Source organism: Schistocerca piceifrons, chromosome 3 (assembly GCF_021461385.2).
Source record: "Schistocerca piceifrons isolate TAMUIC-IGC-003096 chromosome 3, iqSchPice1.1, whole genome shotgun sequence".
Taxonomy (NCBI): Eukaryota; Metazoa; Arthropoda; class Insecta; order Orthoptera; family Acrididae; genus Schistocerca; species Schistocerca piceifrons.
This window is the reverse complement of record NC_060140.1, coordinates 549,296,101-549,320,413: the sequence shown is the minus strand read 5'-3', so window position 1 is coordinate 549,320,413 and position 24,313 is coordinate 549,296,101.

The following is a 24,313-nucleotide window of genomic DNA, read 5'->3' as shown; positions in this document are numbered from 1 at the left end:
AAGTAACTGCACAAAACAGGAGTCAAGATATCTACATTCCGCACGTAAAGGAGGATTACGTAGCGTGTTTCAGTAGTATGGGAGCGGGGAATGTTCTGCCTCACTCTGCACTGTTGCCAGATCCCATTGCGTAAATAAACACACGTCACATTCCACGTAATCCACTATTAGAAATCATAAGAGTGTATTACGACGCTCAACCTGTATATGTTTTGCATTCACACTACTACTGTACATCTATTTAGGAAGAAAATTTAATGGTGTATATTTATTAAAATATCCACCTCGCTGTCTCCTTAATGTGAGATGTCACTCCCAAGGGAACACTACGACTCAGCCAGTTAATTGTCGTGTCACAATAACCTCACTGCGGTTAATGTGTGATGCTGGGAATGTGAATGCAGTACAACAGGCTTGAAGATAAACTCAGAGGTGGTTCATGCAAAACTTTTTCTTCTCTGCACTTAAGAAGTTAGTCAGCTGCCTGTTTGCAGTTTCCCAATTCGATACACCTTATACAGTGGTCCTCCCTTCTCCCTCCTATCCTTAAGTGAGCTTGGTGGCGTAGTTACTTGGCTGTTATGGGTACATGCACGCATGCTGTGTGGAGTTTTGGGGTCACAGATCCGCATTCAGGGCTATGCAGCACGCATTTAAAATGTGTACTGTAGAATGTCCTTTCCAAGAAGAGAAGCAAATCGTTTCCCACTTTATTAGTTACGGAGCATTGCCACAAACCACTGACTTCTTTGCTTATAAAAGCAACAATAATGACACCAGTCTTTAAAGGGAGAGGGTGATGCTAACTTATTTTTTAAAATCATGGATTTAGCATTGTGACGCACTCTTCATACAAAATATCGTGACACAATCATAATTTGCAATGGGCACAGTATTCGACTACATACCCCTAAGGTTTATGAACCAATATTCTACTCCCAGCAGAGTAGTTTGGCACCATTTTGCTTTAACATGGATATGAATGGAGTAAAATGTCGCAATTCTGAATCTTATTTGACAGCACGTACTTGCAGTTTATTTTGTCCATGCGTTATGTAATGTGACTCGTAAGTCCGAAGTCTTCACCCTCCCTTTATTAAAGTGCAACTTTGTGGTGTCATGTCCCTCTTACATACAGTGTGATTCAGCTGCCCCTACCTATGGGTTTATGCAACCCACAAGGCCTTCAAAAACCACATGACGGATTTTCATATTCTCTCGCTCGTTACAGCCAAATTATTAATCATATAGAAAAAAATGAACAAGACCATTTTTGTGAGAAATTCAATGTACTTAAATTTTGTACTGGGATACGTTTTCGCCAGAGGCGACGATTTTAGAGTTTTCAAGAAAAACTCGTTTGAAGGTGATTTTTGTTTTTCTCGACTAATTCGAAAAATAGGTCTCTAGCGAAAAAGCATCGCAGTACAGATTTTAGCTACATTAAGTTTTCTGTTCGTAGTGCTAATAGTTTGTACATAGCGACCGATGGTGGTTGAAAATCTTTTATGTGGCTTTTGAAGGCGTTGCGGGTAACATAAATCCCATAGATACGGGCAGCTCAATCGCCCTATAGAATGTTCACATTAAAGCTCCACAGATTCCGCCACAAATTTCGATTACTTCCTGTGCATACTGCTTTTCCAGTGTATCTATAAATCCTTGTAATACTACAGAAGAACTTGTTGACAGGGCAATCACAGCTGTGAGGAATCACCTTGGGGATTAAAAAGCCGCTTCAGCTGTATTTAACCCTTTTATTATCAGATTACAACCGGTTTCGTTGAACTGAAAACCATATACTCATGTGACATCTATATAAAAATAAATCATGAAAGAGTAACATACCCTAAAATACCCAATAATTTGAGAAAATTTTTAAAATGTTTTAAAACAACTAAAATAGAAACAGTATTTACTCATATAACTAAGTCATAAGACCTAAGTAACCAGAAAAACGAAACCCAACATTCATTCTCACACCAGACTAATAACCGCTATATGGCGGTACGCCAATTAATTAAAATCAGTCGGAAGTAGGGATCCAAGTTTAAAAAGGTCGGTGGAGCCTAAACAAATTACATCTTATTAATCCACTGGCAACGAGAAGATACACACAAAAAACATATAAAGATCTGATGAGCAGCCACTTTAGAGAACAGAGGTGGAGCTTGCGGCGATGAGACAAAAAAAGGGGAGGAAAAAAAAACGGACAACGTATGTCAAGTACGTGACTTACTAACGGAAAGGAGATATGAATAATTTGAAATAATAATCAGTCTTCACTTTTATTAAAAATTAAAAATTCATAAATCAATGGTAACCGGTTTCGATAACATTTAGATCATCTCTGGAATGTAAAAAATAATTCTCCTTAGAAGTTAAAAGGTACCACAATTATACAATCCATCTACACAACAAAATATACACGATCATCATAAAACAGAGAGGTTTTTACACTATTAGGCGGTGAGCAGACAGACGAGCAGAGCACTGACAAGTGTCGGAAGACATCTCGAGCAGCTGCTGCATTTAGCAATGATTTACATAGCCGCCGATGGTGTCTACGTGTGCGACGTTACATTGACATTTGACCATGTCTTCCGGGTGCTTCACTTTTTTTGTCAGGCAATGTATTTGCTCCCAATGGAACCAAAGGAAGACTTTTTCCTTCAGTTTATTATGTATTACACATGGTTTCATTGCGGCACCGGGAGGATCTGACATGTGGTTCACGAATTTTGATGAAGCTTTGCAAGGACTTTCTATACTGAGAATAAAGACACACGTGTTACGGGCTTTTTGTTAGACACGTCCTAGTTTTTGGCTAAAATCTAGGTCAAATTTGATGACGGAAAATCGTATTTTCAGTGCTATACATCGAAAGACCACCTAAAAAAATATTTTCTGTTAATATAATATGGGGTCCAAAGTTAATAATGTTCGAGTTATTAACGTTTGTGTGTTTTCATGTTGTAGCTTGGTACCCGTCATTCAGTGTGTCCAGTATAGCGATGTCGGCGGTCGAACGGTCGCCGGGACGGTAGCTAAGCGTGTTCGATCAGAGGGCTAGTTGTCCTCTGTAATAATAATAATAATAATAATAAAATGAGTAAATGGGTCAACGATGAACTTGAACGATTGTCATGGGAAGTCCGACCCAAGCAAACGAACAACAACGAACAAAATGAGATTTAAAAAAATGCAGTCAACGCGTTAGACTGCCATACCGATGGTCCGTGTTCGGTTCTTGGTCATGCATTTTTTTTTTTTCGTTCGACATTTTTTTCGGTGTATCTGGTAATATTCTGATAACAGGAATACTTTTGTTTGCCTTTTTTGAACTAAAACGTTGGAAGGTGTGATTAATAATCAAATAAGTATATATTATAGCATACTTGCAATTACTTTCATCGTGATGCATAGTACAAAAGTACACTCAAAGTATATTATTACGTAATACTAACATCGTCTATTTGTGAGTATTGTCGCAGTCAGTGGATTGAAACCTATAACAGAAACAGGCAAAACAGAAATATTTCTCGCACCATAAGCAACACACGAGCAAAATCTCGTCACATTGACACGTTTTCTGTACATTATTCGTGGAAAACGTGTTTTTGATTCATTTTGCTGAAAAAAAAATCTATCAGATACCAGTTTGGATGCCTACCAAGAGTATAATGGTATATCTCGAAAGACAGGCGTGGACAACTGGTATGGACCAACACATGAATTTTGATATCATCTGCCCTAGCCTAATTCTCTTTTATGCTGAGATGTCGCATGATTCTTACGTCGTGCGATAAAATTCTTTACCTGTTGGGAAAAGTAAACGTCATGCGGTTGAGAAAGGGAGGCACATTTCGGTGCAGGTCGGTTCAGCATCATTATCTTCGAAAGTTCTATCTAGCACGTCATGTACCACGATGAAACTAACTGCCAATACATTATATACTATATACATGTTTGATTATTAATCATACCTCCCGATGTTTTACTTCAAAAAAGTATTCTCATTATCAGAATATTATCAGGGAGACAGAAAAAAATCGAATGAAAGAATATCCACGACCAAGAATCGAACACGAATAAATTAGCAGTATGGAGGTCTAATGCCTTGACCGCTTGACCGCTCGACCGCCGACCACGCTCTGATAGACATAATGAATGACGTACCCAAGCTGCGACGTGGAAACACAAAAATGTTAATAACTCAAACAATATTTACGTATGACTCCATATTATATTAACAAAAAAATGTCTGTTTTCAGACGATCTTTCAATGTATAACATTGAAAATAAGATTTTTCGTCATCAGATTTGACCTTGATTTTTTCATAAAGTAGGGAGTGCCTAGCAAAAACCCGGAAACACATGTCTCTTATTTTCAATGTAGAACGTCCTTGCAAAACTTGATCAAACTCGGTGACCCATATGTCAGACCCTCCCCTTGTGAGTGGAATTTGGTGATGTCAGTGATGGTTGAGAATCGATTTCGCCATGAGGTCTTCTCCGAAGTACCAGAGTTTTGGACGCCTCAGAAATCGGTGATATTGAAAATAATTTGATTCCAACGGGCTCTGAAACTTTACTCACGGACATAGAAAGAAACTAAGATTAACATTTCAGTTCCCGTCGGCAAGGCCATTATAGACGGAACCTTATAGGCAGCATGATATTCCTTTGGATCCCACAGAGACCACTAGCTGTGTGTGCTGCATTCTGGTTGGAGCAATCTCATTTTACGTTGATGTTACCTACTCTAACTTTAATTTTGTACACTCAAAATTGTTCCAAGATAAATCCTTTATACTGAGCTGTGTTTGTACGTTTACCTACTTTAAAGCAGGAAAAAAATATCCGCAACGTGCGCTCTACACTTCGGCTAAATCTCATCGAAGACTGTACTTATTCAAGTTGTTTTGGGTAATTTGTGTTTGCCATTATTCTTCCTACTTATACCATACGAACTTCTGCTCTTCTGTTATTCCAAATCTGTAATATATCATTCGCGCTTCCTGTGTTTCAACAAAAAGACAGAGGCATGGTGGTATTGCAGAAACTCTTCAAACTTCAGCCATCTTCGCACTCAGGAAGTCGCTACACAGCGTTTCCGCGAGATCAAATGTTACCCTTCCCGTGTCATCAAATCAACGAGTGCAGTCTGAGGCAGGAAAGACCATACATTCCGACGTATTGATTTACCTAATCTTTACGATCCTCCTATCTTAATAACCCACACATGAAATGCGAGCCTGCAGGAAGAAGTATTTGATCGCCATGTGTCATAACATACGAGCGTCATTTTATAATCAATAAGCCTACACTTTCTCGAATATGGTAATAATTTTCTAAGCTCTGACATCGTAGCGAAAAAAACAGAGATTCACTATAGAATTTCAGTCTATGATGAAAATAACTGTCGTCAGAGTATCGATTTCAGTGCAAAATGGCGACCTTCAGTCCTGATTAAAACAGACGAAGCCTTATATTATCCTGGAATGATCAAGCTAAAGTGGCACCGTCAGTTGATATAAACGTCGTTTAATTTTATTTGCATTTATTGACGATGCTACTTTGTCTTAGTAATAATACGATCATATAAGGCTTTGTTGTTTTAGTCAGATTTGGAGAGGGTCATTATGGACCGAAATCGATACTCTGACGGCAATTGTTTGTGATCACAGGCTGGGATTAAACATACGCATTGTAGTACTTCCTGGGTTTCCAGCTGAATAACTGTATTTGTAATTCGGTATGTTGTCACGAAAGACATCATCTAGTACAGGTGCCCGAAGAAGTTGACATTCACTGAGTTGAAAATAAAGTACACAGTCACTCGGAAATAAAAACAAGAACTCTCAGGTCTATGAACATCTGAAATCCACGTTTCCTGCCCATCTTCTGGCGTAAAATTACCAGGACAGAATTCATGGCTATGCAGTGAAAATACTTGTAATCGGATAAAAAATATACTAATTTCAAGAACACGAAACGTTCATGGAAACCACAGTTAGAAGCCTATTTCGGTCGCTACGAGTTTATACATGCCACCTACAGCAGTGAGTTACTGAAGACGAAATACACTATCGACACAACGATATCCTCGGTCGACGCACAGAGCCAAGGTAAGCCATAGCTAAAGTTTCCAACGACTTCTATAGTCAGCCTGCGACGATGTACACGACAAACCTCGCCAAACCCACCGACAAAATTTCGAAGTTTGTTGAGGAATATTTTCTGAATATTCTGGTATCAGGGACCCATGGTCGCCAGTGGCTCGTTACAGAGTTTCTCACCGCCATTATCTTTTTAATGTACTGGAGTGAAAAAAATTGCACAACGGTGCAATTGTCGAAGGTGTGCGTTGCGTGTTTTCTTTGGAAACAAATAGTTCCACTTTCTAACGATATTTGCTGTTCACGACAATAATACCCGCAATATTCTTCGCCCTATAGCTCGCCTGTAGCACTGGTAGGTTCACTGTCGGGTTTGGTTTTGTGAGATGCTTAGTCGCAAGTAAACATTTATCCACAACAGTACGGACAGGTTTACTGATGACGAGTTGGCCGATATACACTTCTCGTTTGGGTTCTCTGAAGTAGAGGTCTGTATCTTGACATTTATGCTCGCTGGAAATGCTCGGTGCATGTAGTTCCGCGTTAAGTCCCGCAGATGTCAATACAACAGCTTTATACGCGGCGAGCAACTGTACTCGGCTTCCCCGATGCTCGTTGGAGCACCCTACACTCGAACTGTCGGAGCGTCTACTAGTTACACGAGCGTCACTCAGTCGCCTGCTGTAGGATAGTGGCGAGGAGAGTGTAAGAGCGAGACTTGATTCAAAAGAATGTATCCTGAGTGCGAAAGGCGGTTACCATAACAACGTATGGGAGAGATTTTCGTGACTGGTACACGTATTGTGGCAACTGATCTGCTCTCCTGTCTCATAGATACGCCGCCACACATGTGAAGAAACACGAGAAAGTGGAAGTTCTAAAGCATTGCCAGTTTCAGTGAAAGCTACGGTAATTAAAAAGGTGCTTCGAAATATGTAGCATGGACCATCGTCCATTTACGTTAATATTAAGTGCAGGATTTCGCGCGTTATGTCAGAAGCTTGTAAATATTGCTTCAGAACTGGGACGATTAGACACCTCCAACATGTTGCCTCATCCTAAGACAGCAGTACGAAATACTGTAACAAAAGCCGATGAAAAACGAACGAATGTTGTGCTTAGCATTATCCAGGCCATAGTCGTTAATGCATGTGGCTATACAGTGGACTTACGGACTGATACATATCGGAAAGTGTGTTACCTAGCTATTACTGTGCACTTTATGAAGATCAGGCTCTGCAAAATATGATATTGGTGACAACTCACTTTTCTGAGAAGAATAGAATCTGAGGAATTTATTAACAACATTATTTAACTTGTAGACTAATAAGATTTCATTTATCACTCACCGTGACGCTAACGTATACAAGGCATTGCAATCCTTTTGCAGCATAAGTCGTGGAATAAACCCCTGCAACCTCACTTATCAAATAATTGTCATCGAAAATGTGTTTCAGGACTGTGTACAAAACATCCACGTATATAATACAGTGATGTGGATGTTTTGCGACAAATTTGTTATTACTTCTTACGTGAAAATATGTGTACGATTTTTTTTATTTACTTCGCACCTTGAGCAACATTTAACTTAGGGCCTACTGAAGGAACATACATACATCTCCACACCGCTAAATATGTATTTTCGTTTCGTGATACGTTCCGCATCCTTGAGGAGTTCCTTCACTATGCAACTTATCTAATACTGAGCGGCTTGTCAATTTTTCCAGGTCTCCCCTATACAAGGTGATGGAGAATTGCCCTTACAGACTTGTAGGATTATAGAGGGGCTTGAGTATATAATATTTTTCATAGTAACCCATGTCCGGAAACATACCGTTTCCATACTACAGCCGTTTGAAAACCATGTTTGCTACGTAGATATACAACGGGGTAGTCATGGTAAGGGGCGGTTATGTCGGATCGACTGATGTCATTTGACGTCTGTCCCACCTATCTGATCTGGTTCGAGCCTCATTCACGTCTCGGTGAGTGTTAGAGATACATAGTTGAGTGCAAGTTTGCAGAATAGACCGACATGATCCTTCTGAATGGCGAAGTTCACGATAGTGGAAGAGCTGGTCGCCTTCATCAACATCGTTCCCCACAACGTCCGACTCCATCACCTACCCTTTTCGCCACAATTAAACGAAAGGTTCAAAATGGTTCAAATGGCTCTGAGCACTATGGGACTTAACATCTGAGGTCATCAGTCCCCTACAACTTAGAACTACTTAAACCTAACTAACCTAAGGACATCACACACATCCATGCCCGATGCAGGATTCGAACCTGCGACCGTAGCGGTCGTGCGGTTCCAGATTATAGCGCCTAGAACCGCTGGGCCACACTGGCCGGCTAAGCGAAAGGGTACCACCACCGTCAGCAGGCGTGACTGGTAATCCAATCAGACGCCGCAAACCCGAATAAGAAGAGGCCGCACTGCATCACGTTGAAGAGAACCCGCTTACGAGTACACGAGCAGTTTCTTTGGCTATTAATGAGTGGAACTGTAAAGCAAAAGATGTACTGGGTCACACCTAAACAATTACTTGTAAAAGTGATCGCGTTACCAACACGAATTCAAATGGTCGTAGCACGCAAACGGCACATTCTTCGGACGTGCATTCCAATTCAAAGTACACTCCTGGAAATTGAAATAAGAACACCGTGAATTCATTGTCCCAGGAAGGGGAAACTTTATTGACACATTCCTGGGGTCAGATACATCACATGATCACACTGACAGAACCACAGGCACATAGACACAGGCAACAGAGCATGCACAATGTCGGCACTAGTACAGTGTATATCCACCTTTCGCAGCAATGCAGGCTGCTATTCTCCCATGGAGACGATCGTAGAGATGCTGGATGTAGTCCTGTGGAACGGCTTGCCATGCCATTTCCACCTGGCGCCTCAGTTGGACCAGCGTTCGTGCTGGACGTGCAGACCGCGTGAGACGACGCTTCATCCAGTCCCAAACATGCTCAATGGGGGACAGATCCGGAGATCTTGCTGGCCAGGGTAGTTGACTTACACCTTCTAGAGCACGTTGGGTGGCACGGGATACATGCGGACGTGCATTGTCCTGTTGGAACAGCAAGTTCCCTTGCCGGTCTAGGAATGGTAGAACGATGGGTTCGATGACGGTTTGGATGTACCGTGCACTATTCAGTGTCCCCTCGACGATCACCAGTGGTGTACGGCCAGTGTAGGAGATCGCTCCCCACACCATGATGCCGGGTTTGGCCCTGTGTGCCTCGGTCGTATGCAGTCCTGATTGTGGCGCTCACCTGCACGGCGCCAAACACGCATACGACCATCATTGGCACCAAGGCAGAAGCGACTCTCATCGCTGAAGACGACACGTCTCCATTCGTCCCTCCATTCACGCCTGTCGCGACACCACTGGAGGCGGGCTGCACGATGTTGGGGCGTGAGCGGAAGACGGCCTAACGGTGTGCGGGACCGTATCCCAGCTTCATGGAGACGGTTGCGAATGGTCCTCGCCGATACCCCAGGAGCAACAGTGTTCCTAATTTGCTGGGAAGTGGCGGTGCGGTCCCCTACGGCACTGCGTAGGATCCTACGATCTTGGCGTGCATCCGTGCGTCGCTGCGGTCCGGTCCCAGGTCGACGGGCACGTGCACCTTCCGCCGACCACTGGCGACAACATCGATGTACTGTGGAGACCTCACGCCCCACGTGTTGAGCAATTCGGCGGTACGTCCACCCGGCCTCCCGCATGCCCACTATACGCCCTCGCTCAAAGTCCGTCAACTGCACATACGGTTCACGTCCACGCTGTCGCGGCATGCTACCAGTGTTAAAGACTGCGATGGAGCTCCGTATGCCACGGCAAACTGGCTGACACTGACGGCGGCGGTGCACAAATGCTGCGCAGCTAGCGCCATTCGACGGCCAACACCGCGGTTCCTGGTGTGTCCGCTGTGCCGTGCGTGTGATCATTGCTTGTACAGCCCTTTCGCAGTGTCCGGAGCAAGTATGGTGGGTCTGACACACCGGTGTCAATGTGTTCTTTTTTCCATTTCCAGGAGTGTATTATCGACTGACACCCCTCAACAAGTCCTTGGAGCTTGTAATGGGAATTTTCGAACAGCGTCTATACAGGGTGAGTCACGTAAGATGTAACAACCCTTTCACCTTGGGAACGGTTCCAGATACCGAAACGACGTTTTCGGCAAATGACAGTACGCTAAAGGGCACGTACTAAAGTACACAATAAAGAATCTTAACTCATGTATCGACCGATATACTGAAGAAAGTATGAGCTTTTAAAATAGAATGATATACTTATCATAACGGAATCCGAAAGCGCTTGAAAAGACGAGCACAGTGATATAATGCTCGTTAATTTTGAGGTATAAATTCTTCGCAGAAGAATCCGAGAAATATTCTAAAATTGAAAAGCAACTCGGCCGCAATGGGCTATTTCGTTGAAAACACGCTCATGCCTGTTATAGTATCAAGCCTTTCGACTGTTTACTTGTTCTGCACTGCAGACCTAGCAAGAACTATTTTGTCCACCGGCATGTCATTTCCGTTTCAAAATTTCTTACATGCAGACATGCACACCAAGGTGAAGAATCTACATCTACATCTACATGGATACTCTGCAAATCACATTTAAGTGCCTGGCAGGGGGTTCATCGAATCATCTTCACAATTCTCTGTTGTTCCAATCTCGTGTAGTACGCGGAAAGAACGAACACCTATATCTTTCCGTGCGAGCTCTGGCTTCCTTTATTTTATCATGCTGATCGTTTCTTCCTATGTAGGTCAGCGTCAAAAAGATATTTTCGTACTCGGAGGAGAAAGTTGGTGATTCGAATTTCGTAAAAAGATTCCTCCGTAACGAAAAACGCTTTTGTTTTAATGATGTCCATTCCAAATCCTGTATCATTTCAGTGACTGTCTCTCCCCTATTTCACCATAATACAAAATGTGCTGCCTCTCTTTGAATTTTCTCGATGTATTCCGTCAATATTATCTGGTAAGGATCCCACACCGCGCAGCAATATTCTAAAAGAAGACTGACAAGCGTAGTGTAGGCAGTCTCCTCAGTAGATCTGTTAGATTTCCTAAGTGTCCTGCCAATAAAGCTGTCTTTAGATAGCCTACCCCACAACATTTTCTGTGTGTTCCTTCCAATTTAAGTTGATCGTACTTGTAATTTCTAGGCATTTAGTTGAATTTACGGCCTATAGATTTCACTGATTTATCATGTAACAGAAGTTTAACGGATTCCTTTTAACACTCATGTGGATGACCTCACACTATTTGTTATTTAGAGTCAATTGCCAATTTTCGCACCATACACATATCTTTTCTAAATCGTTTTGCAATTTACTTTGATCTTCTGATGACTTTACTAGTCGATAAACGACAGCGTCATCTGCGAACAACATAAGACGGCTGCTCAGATTGTCTCCCAAATCGTTTATACAGATAAGGGCCTACAACACTACCTTTGGGAACGCCAGGAATCACTTCTGTTTTACTCGATGACTTTTCGTCAGTTACTACGAACTGTGACGTCTCTGACAGGAAATCACAAATCCAGTCACATAACTGAGACGATATTCCCTAAGCACGCAATTTCACTACAAGCCGCTTGTGTGGTACAATGTCAAAAGCCTTCCGGAAGTCTAGAAATACGGAATCGATGTGAAATCCCTTGTCAATAGCACTCAACACCTCATGTAAATAAAGAGCTAGTTGTGTTTCACAGGAACGATGTTTTCTAAACCCATGTTGACTGTGTGTCAGTAGACCGTTTTCTTCGAGGTAATTCATAATGTTCGAACATAATATATGTTCCAAAACCCTGCTGTATATCGACGTTAATGATATGGGCCTGTAATTTAGTGGACGAATATAGGTGTGACCTGTGCAACTCTCCAGTCTTTGGGTACTGATCTTTCGTCGAGCGAACGGTTGTTTACGATTGTTATGTAAGCAGCAATTGTATCAGCATACTCTGAAAGGAATCTAATTGGTATACAGTCTGGACCAGAATACCTGAGTTTATCAAGTGGTTTAACTGCTTCACTACTCCGAGAATATCTACTTCTACTTTGCTCATGTTGGCAGCTGTTCTTGATTAGAATTCAGGAATATTTAGTTCGTCTTCTTTTGTGTAGACATTTCGTAAGACTGAATCTAGTAACTCTGCTTTGGCAGCATTGTCTTTGATAGTATCTCCATTGCTATCATCGCAGAGAAGGCACTGATTGTGTCTTATCGCTAGCATACTTCACATACAACCAGAATCTCTTTGGATTTTCTTCCAGGTTTCGAGACAAGCTTCGTTGTGGAGATTGTTGTAAGCATCTCGTATTGAAGTCCGCGCTAAATTTCGAGCATCTGCAAAAGATCGCCAATCTTGGAGATTTTGCTTCTGTTTAAATTTGGGACGTTTCTTTCGTTGTCTCAGCAACACTGTTCTGACACGTTTTGCGTACCAAGGAGGATAAGCTCCGTCGCCTGTTAATTTATTTGGTATAAATCTCTCATTTGCTGCCGATACTATTTCTCTGAATTCAAGCCACACCTGGTCTGCACTTACGTTGTTAATTTCGAAAGAGTGGAGACTGTCTCTCCTGAAGGCGTCAAGTGAATATTTATCTGCTTTTTTGAATAGGTATATCTTCGTTTTTTTTTCGCTACGACAAGCCTATCTTCACTAATTCCTATATCCGTTTTGATGCTCGTTGTTAACTCAGGATTGTTTGTTGCTAAGAGGTCAAGTGCGTTTTCAACACTGTTTACTATTCGCGTCGCCTCATGAACTAAATGCTCGAAATAATTTTGAGAGAATGCGTTTAGCACAATCTCGGATGATGTTTCATGCGTATCTCCGGAATTAACGATGTATTTTCGCCAACATATCGAGGGTAAATTAGTCACTACCAACTAAAACTGTATGCGTCTGGTACGTGTTTGATATTAAACTCAAGTTTTCTTTGAAACTTTCAGCAATTGTATCATCTGAATTGGGAGCTCGATAAAAGGATCCAATTATTATTTTATTCCGGTTGCCAACAATGACCTCTGCCCATATTAACTCACAGGAACTATCTATTTCAATTTCACGACGAGATAAACTACTTCTAACCACAACAAACACGCCATCGCCAACTGTGTTTAGCCTATCCTTTCGGAATACCGTTAGCTTCTTCGAAAAAATGTCGGCTGAACTTATCTCCGGCTCTAGCCAGCTTTCAGTGCCTATAACGATTTGAGCGTCAGCGCTTTCTATTAGCACCTGGAGCTCTGGTACTTTCCCAACACATCTACGACAATTTACAACTGTTATATCGATGGTTCCTGTATCTACGTTCTTCCTGTGTTCGGTCTGTACCCTTTGTGACTGAAGTCCTTTTTGTGTTTTACCGAGACTCTCTAACCTAAAAAATCGCCAAGTCCACGCCACACAGCCCCTGCTACCCGTGTAGCCGCCTCCTGCGTGTAGTGGACTCCTGACCTATTCTGCGGAACCCGATATCCAACCACCCTATGGCGCAAGTCGAGGAATCTGCAGCCTACACGGTCGCAGAACCGTCTGAGCCTCTGATTCAGACCCTCCACTCGGCTCTGTACCAGAGATCCGCAATCGGTTCTGTCGACTATGCTGCAAATGGTCAGCACCCATTCATCTCTCAAGCAAGACTGGCAGCCTTTACCACTTCTGTTAGCCTCTCTAAATCTGAGATAATCTCTTCCGATCTAAAGTGACACACATCATTCAGAAGTTAGTTATGCTACTTTTATTTGCCGAATATCAAACAAATGCTGTCGAAATGAAACTGTCCAACGAAACTTTAGTTGTTTCCACAAAAATCTGGAAAACGTACGCCCATTTTGAAATAGTTTCCCTAAGCCCCATCTGATGCGCCAGAAGCTGGCATAAGCCGTAGTTCCATATACAAAAATCGTAGCTGACCCTATGTTTATGACGTATACGAAAAGAAGTTTTATGTTATTAGTATAGGGCTGTCTAGCTGCACATAACGACGGAGCCTGATTTTTGAGTTCTGCTTAGCGTTATTTTCACCACAATAGCCGACTCTGGCCGTACTTCTTCCAATTTTTCGGACTCTTTTACGAAAGATTTCAATGGCAATACTAACAAGCTTTTACTACTGTACCTGCCTTTCGAAGATTTACTGATTACAGTTATGAAAAGTATACGGTGTTATTAAAAAAACCTACCAGGGTTCAGAGAGTTACTCATACAAAATCTTATGTTGCCCCGCGGCATACTATTAACGGCGGGAAACTTCGTTTCGATACATTGAACCGTTCAGGAAATAAAAGTGTGTTACGTCATATGTGACTCAACCTGTATATATAACCACTCCATACGGACTAAAAACGAAGTAATTAGCTCAAAAGATAACCGATGTTTACGTCTATTAATAGAATTCTGAAATCTTGTACACAGCAAGGAGATGTCAATGTCGCAGTAACTAGTTAACTAACGGCATCAGCAGTGCGAACTGTTGTGCGTTTTCGAGAGCCAGAAGTCGTACACTTCTGTTCATTAAACACGATGAATAAGCTGTAGCAGGATAGCTTTCGTCATAGCGAGTCAGCAGTTCTTTGGTAACATTTCTTTAGTGGACATACTTTTCTTTTTGTGGGTTTAAAGTCGCATCAGCGTCAAGGCAATTAGGAACGCAATGTTTTCCAAGGATTGTGGCTGGAACCGAGAGGATAACAGCAGCTGCGGCCCAGAAGCATTCCGGAATAAGTCAGCTCTGATTTGGTTCTGATTATTGTCAGCCGCCTCCCGCAGCTCTGATTTGCGGTACTGATTATTGTCAGCCGCCTCACGCACTGCTCTTTCCGTCCATGCAGCCAATCTACAATATTGGAAAACAGTAGTAAGCTCACCGCATGCATCAGTAGTGACCCGCTTAAAAGAGAACGCTGGTCGCTTTGGAGCGAGGTGGATAGTGAAGATAGTGCTGGCGGGCACGTCATCCACCACCGCTGGCGTACGTCACAACAGTGAAGTGGAGTATGCGTGAAAGTCGGCTGGGACTCAGTGCAGTAAGCCGGATCGACTTGAATAAGTGACAAAAAAACAGAGAGGATTTATGTTATTTGGACGAGTCCATGACCGCGGCTAGTGACGAACGGTTTCAAACCTGACACTATTGTTGCTGTCAGTAATGCAGGTCCATCTCAGTTTCCGAGACGAACTTTGCGAATGTCATTTGGAGCCACAGCTCATGCTAACTGATACACAGTTCAGTCACATTAATGTGACCACATGACAAAAGCCTGAACACCTTCTGCAGTGCGGACCGCTGTCAGACGCGGAGGAAGAGAGTCAAGGTTCTGGAAGGTACCAACAGGGATGTGCAGCCATGTACACTCCTGAGACGTGGCCAGTTGCGCTAGTTTGAGGTCCCATTGCACATATAACCCGATCGTGGCGGTCCCACAGATTCTCGATTGGGTTTAAATCTGGGTCGGTTGGCGACCATGGGAATCCGCTAAAGTATAATAGTGTTCTTCGAATAATGCGTTTACACTGGGATGTACGTGACACATTGCACGGTTTTGCTGGTACATGCCATCGAGCCGAGGAAACACAAACATCGCGCGGGTTTAGCCGAGCGGTCTCGGGTGCTGCAGTCATGGGCTGTGCGGCTGGTCCCGGCGGCATGGGTGTGTGTGTTTGTCCTTAGGATAATTTAGGTTAAGTAGTGTGTAAGCTTAGGGACTGATGACCTTAGCAGTTAAGTCCCATAAGATTTCACACACATTTGAACATTTTTTTGAAACACTAACGGCGTATAGGAGTGAAAATGATCCCCAAGAATAGATGCAGACTTGTGTTGATGCATTATTCCTTCCAGAATGATCACCCACGTAACGCCACGAAAACATTTCCCAGACCATAACGCAGCCTCCTGGTCGAAGGGAGTTTGCTTTCAGACGTTCCACGTCGTATTCGCCAACAGTCATCTGTCCGATGGAGCATAAAACGTGAATACGCCACCTGTCGCCACTCAGTAGACGCGCTGTTGAGGCAGTGGCGTGCAAATTGCTGTCTTCGTCGCCGTTGAACAGCAGTCACCATGGGTGCACTAATGAGGCGCTTACTGCGGAGACCCACGGGCAGCAATGTCCACTGAACGGTGGTTGGCGAGACACTATTGGTGGCACCTCGGGAGGTCAGCTGCTCAACTGCTGCACGTCTATTCGCCAGTCCACCTCTCCGCGGCCGTCGTTCACTCTTGTCATCTACACGATATTGTAGTGCTTGCGTTATTCTGACGCACGTCGCAGACGCGTGGTTGACGACATATGGAAGTTAGGGTCCGGCCGTGAGTTGTACACGGATAGCCAAATGGTAAGACGACCGCTCGCGATAAGCGGGAAATTGGGGTTTGAGTCGCAGTCCGGCGCAAAGTTTCATTGTCGTCATTGCATTCTACAGTTGATGGTTATCCTTATTCGCGATTGCGAATTCATTTCATGCTTGTCAGCTATGGCCTGTGGAGTGCCACAGCTGTCTCGGCGGCGGTTTTGGATAGCGCCATTTTGCCGTGCACGGTATAATTTAACCGCGGCGGCACGCGAACAGTTTACAGACTTAATCGTTTTCGGAGATGCATGCACCCTTGGCCCGAAAGCCAACGATCTTACTCTTTTGGACGTCAGATAAATCGCTTTGTTTCCGCATTACAATGATACAAGACGTCGAGTGCACCCAGCGCCTAAGGAGGCGTTAAATCCGCATTGTATGAAGGGTTCAGAACGCAGGTGGGTCTGTGAGTTGTTGGTGTGTTTTTCGTACCATGACTTAGATACACTCAGTCACTTCACTGCGAACATGATCCAGGATGTTTACTTCAACATTTCGGTGGCCAAATGTAGCCCCTTCCTCTACGTCTTCGCGATGAGTATGCTGTGGACATTCTTGTCTTCCATGATGAGAAAAACCGTGTTCACAGGGCTGCACGCATACGTTCCTGCTTTGACGAACGGTCAGGCATCCTATCGCACCTCTACTGGCTCGCTTAAATCACCCGATCTTAATCTCATGGATTGTCTCTCGCACGGTTTGCAACGGGGAGTCAAACAGCAACTTCGTAGCTCTAAAGGATGCAATCATTAATGACTGTGTTCCAGTGGATGTGGGATACGTGAAGCAACTTATTAGACTCCTTTCTCATCCACCCAATGAGGCTGTAAGATTAAAGGCAGATTTACAAATGGCTCTGAGCACTATGGGACTCAACTGCTGTGGTCATAAGTCCCCTAGAACTTAGAACTACTTAAACCTAACTAACCCAAGGACATCACACACATCCCTGCCCAAGGCAGGATTCGAACCTGCGACCGTAGCGGTCGTGCGGTGCCAGACTGAAGCGCCTTTAACCGCTCGGCCACTTCGGCCGGCGCAGATTTACATGCAGATTTACACTTCTGTCCGATGTCTCTTCGGAGTGAATGAAGTTTTGTCGGACGTGCCTATATTCGGCACCCGCAAAATGGTTATTTTCAGTATTTTCTGACTGACCAGAACGTCCATCCGTTTTTCTAATCCTAAAGAACAAGGTGTAGCGATATCCAGCTGCCAGTAAACACTATTTTATGGTTTAAAAATGCATTTATTTTTCGACGCTGTCTCAATTTTCCGGATTCCGGTGTGTTTGAATAATAGACACTTACTGGTCATACCTTCCTCAATGGCTTGAAAGTCTGCTAGTTGCAGTGTTCTTCACCTGTAAAAATGGATGGAAGAGGCTGGGGGCTAAACTTGGTCAACATGGCCTTTTAAATGTTCCTGAGGCGGAGGAGCCTTTTTGAGTAGATATCTTATCTTGTTTGCAATTCAGATCACTTTTCAAGATGGTTCAGGAAACTTCAGTAGTATTCGCTAGTTATTATTCCACTCTTTGCTAAGTTTACGTTGTGAGAAAAAGAATACCATTTGCATATCATGGTTATAAAGTTTTTCAACAGATAATTCTTATTTCAGGTTTTTTTTTGCGCATAAGTTCCGACGCATAAGTTTCTTTTTAACCCAGTCCAGTGATGAGGAATCTGTTTTCGGACATTCACCTGGTCAGTACAGACCAAATGCGGTAACCACCCCGCACAAATCTTTGTCACCGTTAATTCATCTCATGTAAAATAATCGTAGTCTTGATATGCATACGGCAAAGATATTTCCTAATCTTTTATCATCTGCACCCTGCAGTCTTCTGGACCTACAGCTTTTCCTGAAGTAGCCCGTTCGTCAAACAGGTCGTTGAATAAAGATCGACACTGAACGTCATGTCAAAACCTCCTACAATATAATTTAAATAGCGGCATTCTCTCTCACTGTTAATAAAAGGAAGCGGGTGAGAATGTCAGCGAGAATGCTCTGACGTGAAGTCGGCGTCAACTGATCGTACAGTAGAGTTTGGTCGTTAGTGAACTAACGGGACCAAAGGAACGGTTCACCAAGATCAACCGAACGAGCGATGAACGAATTCTAAGAAACGGTCTTTCATAGTTCACTTCGGTCGCAGCCTTCTACTTATACCTCCCGGGAACGGGAAGCGGTCAGTCTCGTTCCCGCAACGGCACGTCGGCCGGTCTCGTTCCAGCCTCGGTCCCGTTCCCATGCGTCTCAGTCTCGCTCGGCCAGACTCTTCCTTCTTCGCGTGGCCACTCGTGGCAGTTCCACGTCCGACTGCTCATAGTTCAGTATAAAGTTTTTCGTTTCGTTCGCTGCGCACGCCCATTCCAGATCTGTTTCAAGCCTTTTTTAACTCTGAACTTCTGGTTCTTTTCGTATTCTATTCAGCGTCCATGACCGGCAATTAAAATGCATTTTATAATTATATAAATCACATAAAATTACGTGGCATGTAGTACATACATCTTTTAAGGTAACAAAACGGCATATCAGCTTACTTCACTATTTTGACAAACAGCAGAAGAAATACTTGTAAAAAGGCAAGATTTTTTGTTATTACACATGCAAAGGAAGTCGGCACGGCATACATGAGAGGCTATTTTCCCTTTTCTTGATCCAAGATAATAGAGCATGTTCATTGTTATGGTAGGCAGACCTACTTACAACCGAATGAAGTCCGCGTTCCATAATCTAGTGTCTGGTGTCACATTTTGTAAAGAGAATATGATAACCTCTACAATATTATTTCAGTGGTACAGGGTGGCGCACGAAAAGTCGGCTCCGAGTACTAGACTGCTCATTGTCGCCTACCAATCGTCATCTATTGTTTCGAAGTTGTTGTTTGTTTTAGCTTATTTGTTATTTCTTCACTGCCTAATTATTACATATTTATCTATTCTGCTCCTAGCGGTCAACAAATCCTGCGTAATTGGCGAGCAGTGTGAACTCGGGGCCGGTTTTTCGTGCGCCACCTAATATTATTTCACTGCGATCAGCCACAAAACGCTACAGTTGGCTAAAAGAGGGGTTTCGCAGAATCACGAAAATTACAAGTGTGTGAGAATTCTGTTATGAATAAAAATTCTGTACTCCAGGGCGGAGGCAAGTGTCCCCTCTTGGCACCTTCCATCTTCAGTCACCTATGCTGCTAATTTTCAGTTTTTCATAAGAACCGTATACCAAGCACAAATGAATGGTGAACGAGTAAAAATGAACGGTTCCCAAAAAAGAGCGATCACCAGTGAACTAGTTCCCAAAGATGAACGAGTTTGCCCATCTCTATGACACACAGTCCGGTGAAGGCTGATTCTGTTACTTTCTGATAATGATTTGTACTCGCCGCGCTTACTAATTGTTGTCACCATTGTTTGGTCTTGAAACTCTGCAGCCGTGTTTGCAGATCGTATTACTGGAATTCAGGATCACCTGTTGTGCAAATACATTATTTTTTAATACCCAAACGTATTCCAGCACATTTGTGCCATTATCCGGCGGTAATCAGGTCTTATTCTCTGTAGTGTTAAGTTACCGTAAGAATTTTCATTAGTCTATAGTTTTCCATCTGTTCTCATCGGCATGCTCGTCTGTTGCAGAGATACGAAAAGAAATGCGGTATATGTCCCACTGAACTACAAAGATCAATCGTCGAAACTTTAAAGAAACACGTTTATGTTGCAGCTCACAAACATTGTATTTTTGATTTTTGTGCAGGGAAAGGCGGGTTACATACATGTCCAAGAAACACGGGTGTAAGACGGGAATGCATTCTTTCGCCCCTACTCTTCAGTCTGCACATCGAAGAAGCAGTGATCGAAATAAAAGAAAGATTTAGGAGTGGTATTAAAACTCTCGGTGAAAAGGTATCAATGATATTCACTGACGACTTTCCTACTTTTAGAGTTAGCAAGGAAGAACGACAGGAGCTGTCGAATGGAATGAACAGTCCGATGAGCACACTCTATGGACTGAGAGTAACGCAAAGAAAGACGAAAGTAATGAGGAGTAGGAAAAATGAGATTAGCATTACACGTAACGTCAAAACTGCGCTCCACGAAGTAGATGTGAAGGAATTCTGCTGCCTAGGAAGGAAAATTACCACATGACGGACGATGGAAGCAAAAAGAAGAAGTAACTATCACAGGCGAAGAGGACATTAACGTTCAAAGAAAGTCTATTAATATCAAATATCGGCCTTAATGTGAGGAAGAAATGTCTGAAAATGGACTTTCTGAATGTAGTTCTGTATGAAAGTGAAGGATGGACTGTGGAAAAATCGGAAATGAAGAGAACAAAAGCAGTTGAGATCGTTCGCAGAACTGGAGACGATAGGAAAACGTGGAAAAGTCTAATAAGAAGATGATACTGAATATTAGAATACTAATACATCAAAGAATAACTTCCATAGTATCTGCAGTTTCTAGTCGGTAACTTTTGCATCTTTAGTCGTTTATGGGCCATTTTCGGCTCTGAGACTTAGCAGCCACGATCGCGCAAGCCTATTCGTACTGTTTGGATGTTTTAATATTTCAGTGGCCTCTCTGATCTAGCGCTTCATCGTCCCTGACTGCTTGACAAGTATTCGAGTTTTGTCTAATTTTATTTTCTTGCCGGACTCTTTCGATTTTCGGCAGCCGCAGATTTGTTGTGTTCTCCAAGTTGAACGTAACGCTCGTGTTCGCGAACGGGCAGTTGGTCCTGGCAAGTCTGTTTCACCCGATGTAGGTTTCTCCACACTCAGATAGAAAAAGGTGACGTAATTATAGCAGAGGAGTCGTGACGATATACATTGGACCACAGACAACAAAGTAGACCCACATGAAGGTCACTGCAACCGCGACCAAAAGCTCAGTTTTATTCGGTGACAATTATTGTACAACATGACGCGACATCACAACCAGAAGTCATTTGTTACTTACTCTGGTCTCCGAAGCCTACATACACTATATCATCAAAAGTACCCGGACACTCCTACGTAATGTAGAACTGACCACTAGATGTCACGGGTGCCAACTCGCCATTGTAAAAGGAGTCAAGTTGTCAGCAGAGAAGCTGTAACAGCAGACTGCGTCGATCGGCGGCAAAGCTCAGTGCCTTGGAACGTAGACCACTCACTGAATGTCACCTAAGTAACAGTTCCATCACGGATACTTCATTCCTTCTAAAGATAAACCGTATACTACATGGTGGAGAAATTGAAAGTGGCCCAGAGAACCGAGTTCCAGGGTACAAGGAAACACAGTGGAGGAAAGGCAATACACTACTAATCTGACTATAGCAGATTTTGAAAATGGCTACCATTCATGTCTTGGCACTTTTGGGTCTTGGTCAGCAAGTTGCTGAAGGCAGGTCGAAGCTGCACTGCTGGAATTGCTGCAGTCTCATACGAAATATTCTGCTGCAGCTCTTGAAGACTCTGAGGGCTGTTGCGATACAACTGACACTTGAGGGCTCCCCAGACAAAGCAATTGCACACTTACAGATCAGGTGACCTGGGTGGCCAGCTAGGGCAGGGAGCAGACTGATCTCTGCTAACAACTTTGTCAGGAGTGAAGATTGTGCAAATGTACTCCACGGTTCGGCAGGCTGTATTGGCAGTTGCTCCATCCTGTTGGAGGTAACTGTAGGTATTTTCTTCCTCCAGTCCTATCCATTCGCCCGGGTCACTTTTATTTGCGCCACACTGTATAATCGTCAATGTCTTACTCCTGAGACTACGTCCCAAATTCTTGTAAGACGGAAAATCTTTCTAACCTACCAGCAAGCGTTCAATACGAACGAGTGCGGTAGCAAGCCGTTGATGTTCCGTCTAGCGTGATCCAACAGATATACTGTGGGATTGTATTGCCTTTTCAGGCGAACCGGTTTCAGTCAAGTACGAGAAATGACCTCGAGGTAACTCGCCCGCTGCAAACTGACTTTGGAGGCAATACGGCAACTCAACATCATATGGAGCTCTCACTTAATGTAATTACATACAAATACTCTTCAAAAGCCAGTAGTTTTATGGCAGAAACCTGATAATAGCGCTATGAAGATTTGTTGTTGACCTCGTAAGTCCAAAGAGTGGTTTGATGCAGCTCTCTATGCCAGTCTGTTGTGCGCAAACTTCATTTTTGCGGGGGGGACGAGCCGTTGAAGTTTCGTCACGCATGATACACTTAGTCTCCCTCTACAGTTTTTATCTCCCACACTTCCTTCCTTTACCAAACTGACCCATTCCCTGATGCCTCAGATTGTGTTCAATCAGATGAACCGTTTCTTACTCAATTTTTGCGATAAATTTCTTTTCCTCTTATTTCTCCTCATTGTCCATCTAAATCATAGCAATGTCCTGCAGCATCACATTTCAAAAGCTTCTATCCTCTTCTTGTGTGAAATATTTATTGCCCACGTTACATTTCCGTACAAGACAGCACTCCAGGCGAATAACTTCCGAAAAGTTTCTATATCGGTCATCGACATCTACACTGAAGGAAAAAAAATCTCAGGACCGAGAAGGAGTTGTGCGACACAAAAGAAAGTTGGTAGACGTGTTTCTACATCTGAAAGATGATGTCCTTTCAAATCATGTGCCACTCGCATAAGAGTGGCGCTAATAGTGCCAATGTAAGGATCTCTTTAGACGTGTTTTAAATACACGCAGTAACGGTCGTGAGCGAAGACGTGGGGAGTTTATGTTAGTCAAGAATGCCTCTAAGGTGCCAAAGACGCCATTATCAACACCTCGCTGAGTTTCAACGAGGTCGTGCGATGGGGCTACGAGAAGCTGGCTGTTCCTTCTGCGGTGCTGCAGAAAGACTTGGCTGAAATGTAGCCACAGTATCTGACTGCTGGCAGCGGTGGTTACGAGAAAGTACGGTCGCAAGGAGACCACGGCCCCGACAGCCACGTGGCGCTACTGAGACAGCTTTGGAGTATGGCTCTGGAGCATCGTACTGCATCTGCAGCAGCAGTTAGCACCACAGTGACACAGTGAACTATTACAAATCAACTACATCAAGGGCAACTCCGAGCCAGACGCCCTGGAGCGTGCATTCAACTGACCCAATACCACTGCCATTTGCGACTTCAGTGCTGCCAAGCGAGAGCTCATTGGAGAGCAGGGTGGCGGTCTGTTGTGTTTTCTTATGAAAACCGGTTCTGCCTAGGTGCCAGTGATGGCCGTGTGTTGGTTAGGAGGTGGCCAGTTGATGGCCAGCAACCAATTTCTTCGCGTGCTGGACACACCGGATCTACACCTGGAGTCTGGGGTGCGATTTCGTATGATAGCAGGAGCACTCTTGTGGTTATCCCACGCACTCTGACTGAAAATTTGTACGTCGGTCTGGTGAATCGACCTGTTGTGCTGCCATTTATGAACAGCATTCCGGGGGATGTTTTCCAGCAGGATAACGCTCCCCCGCATACCGCTGTTGTAACCCAACAAGCTCTGTAGAGTGTCGACATGCTGCCTTGGCTTGCTCTATCACCAGATGTGTCTCCAATCTAACAGTTATGAGACATCATCGGACAACAACTCCTACGTCATCCACAAACAGCGTTAACTGTCCCTGCATTGAGCGACCAAGTGCAACAGCCATGGAATTCCATCCCACAAACTGACATCTGGTCCTTGTAAAACACAATGCACGCACGTTTGCATGCTTTCATTCAACATTCTGGCCGTTACACTGGTTATTAATGTAACAGCATTTCACATTTGCAATGGCTTATCTCGCGCTTACATTAACCTGTGATC